The sequence below is a fragment of the Panthera uncia genome, unplaced genomic scaffold (genome assembly GCF_023721935.1).
Source record: "Panthera uncia isolate 11264 unplaced genomic scaffold, Puncia_PCG_1.0 HiC_scaffold_2346, whole genome shotgun sequence".
Lineage (NCBI taxonomy): Eukaryota > Metazoa > Chordata > Mammalia > Carnivora > Felidae > Panthera > Panthera uncia.
In genome coordinates, this window is record NW_026059071.1 from 1 (window position 1) to 2,249 (window position 2,249).

The following is a 2,249-nucleotide window of genomic DNA, read 5'->3' on the forward strand; positions in this document are numbered from 1 at the left end:
CTACTGCCAGTCGACTTCTGCTTCTTATTTCTTCCCCGAGTTAGAATTTTACTTGCCTAAGCTGGCAAGTCACATTACTTTCTCAGACCGTCTAGGGTGACATGTTGGAGGTTGACGGTGGAAGGTTCAGGGTCATCATCAAGGGGTCTGGATGACTTTCCGGCGTTTTCCTGCCGGGGTCTGTTGGCCAGTCGGGAAGAGCCTTTCTCAGAGTTGTGGTGTGAGCCGACGAAACAGTTTATTTTGAAATTGTGTTGGATGGAAGTCTCCTTGTGAAGCCTTTGCTTCGAGTGCCTGTGGGTGAGTTAGCTCCGTGCTGCAGAGACGACCGCGTAAACCTGTTCTGGAACCTTTGAAATCGCCCGGCGCCCTAGCTGGGAGTCGCTCTGGAGGTTGTTTCCACAGACCCATCACGCACCTGGCCCAGGGCGAAGCATTGGTGGTTCAGTGGTAGAATTCTCGCCTCCCACGCGGGAGACCCGGGTTCGATTCCCGGCCAATGCATCCTGCCCTGCTTTCCTTTTGGCCGCGCCCCCTCTCGTTTCAGGAGGCGCCTCCTCTTTGCTTTACCTGTTGCACAAGGCAAGTCCGAGCATCTCGTGATTCTGGCTTCCAGGAGTAGGAAAATGAGAACCAAACTCCGCAGGGTGACTTCTGAGCAGAAAGCTTGACTAAGCAGTCCACCTACACTGGGGTTGTGCCTAAACGCGTAAGTGCATTTGGCGTGCCGCGCGGCGACCAGCTGGCTCCCGGGTTGGTACCTTTCTTCCCTCCGCCCCCCGCAGGTGACACCGCGGGGTCTGCGGTTTAGACTATTTGGATCTAAGACCACAGTTACCTTCAGCCTCGCCCTGGGGGAGCCGCGGAACCCAAAGAGCCACCAGGTCACCGATGCCCGTGCTGGGCCTTGGGTTGGCCGCCGGGCCACGTCTCAGTGCAGAGCGAGGATCGAGACACCAAAGTGTCTCGGGAGGACAGCAGTCGCGGGGCCCGGCAGACACCCTTGAGCCTGAATAAAGGTGGAGGCTGGTAGGGAGGAACCCGCGTGGACCCGCGTGGAGCTGCTGTAAACGCGTAGGTTCAGGTCATCAGCCGCCGCCGCCGCCTGCGCGCGTCCCGCGCGCGCGTGGCTGTTCCCGCGAGGATGCCGCGTGCCTGGCAGTGCGCCCCAACAGGTGTTAGCCCGAAAAGTAGACTTTTAATAAGGGAAAAAGAACTGAAGACTCTGGGAACTGTTGATCCGGGTTTGTTTTCTACCTCTTGGACGCTCCTTCGAAAGGATTCCCATTTGAGGGCACTAAGTGCGTGACTGCGTTGGAGACTGCGGGTGATTAATTTTCACCCGAAAAATCTCTGGCGGATTCCTCTAACAGTAACTTAAAATCGAAGATGGGGGGGGGGGGAGTTTCCCCCGCCCTTTCCGTTTTAAAACTAAACTTGATTTATTCAATTTCAAGAGTTTTGTTATTCTGAGGCTGTCTTTCTACTTTTGGGGGCAGAACGATGGCCATACTGTGTTGGAACCATTGAAGTCGTTTTAGTCATTAATTTATTTTTAGATTCTTGGAAATCTGAAATTTTAACGAATAAATTCTGAGCTGTGACACACAATTTTCTCTGTCAACAGGAATGAGGGTCTAAGGGTGGGGCCTGGGGAGGGAGGAGGAGTTCTGATTTACATAAAGGAAACTGATGACTTACCTGCTGGATGGAGTAAAGATGTTAAAGCCTGTAACAACCCCTCAAAATTCCCCTTGACTGTTAGCTGGGAAGGAAACAAACAAACAAACAAACAAACAAACAAAACACGTGTCTTTGCCTCCCTGCCTTACCCTCTCCCAGGCCTGTGAGAAACTTGTTCCGTTTTCAGGCGGTCTCCTCCTCCTCCCCCTCTTCTTGCCTCCATCTTCAAGGAAGAAGATATAGGAAAGGTGGGGGGGTGGGGGGGTGGGGGGGGGAGGGGAGGAGACCCCACAAGGGCAGGACTGCAAGAGAATATTTTGGAGAGCTTAAAGGAGAGGAGAGAAAAGGAGATGTGGGTTGTGAATTAAGCAATGAGACAGCAGAGGAGAGATCTGAAAGGTTATGGCTCCCGCCTACAGCCTTTTCGGAGTGTTCAAATGACACAACTAAAGGCATTTAGCCTTCACAGATTATTTTCCATCACGGTTGGTTCTGGGAGAGTACTCTTTGACTTCACATCAACCCAAAACTCAACTTCATGGATCTGGTCTGCATAGGGTTGTCCT

The 2,249-nt window shown here is 52.7% G+C and overlaps 1 non-coding gene across 1 annotated transcript; it reads left to right on the top strand.

Annotated features, from left to right (window-relative positions):
* Window positions 1-433: 433 nt before the first annotated feature.
* Window positions 434-504, top strand: TRNAG-CCC (transfer RNA glycine (anticodon CCC)). Its single transcript has one exon. It is a non-coding gene; the product is annotated as a tRNA-Gly (tRNA).
* The last annotated feature ends 1,745 nt before the right edge of the window (window positions 505-2,249 follow it).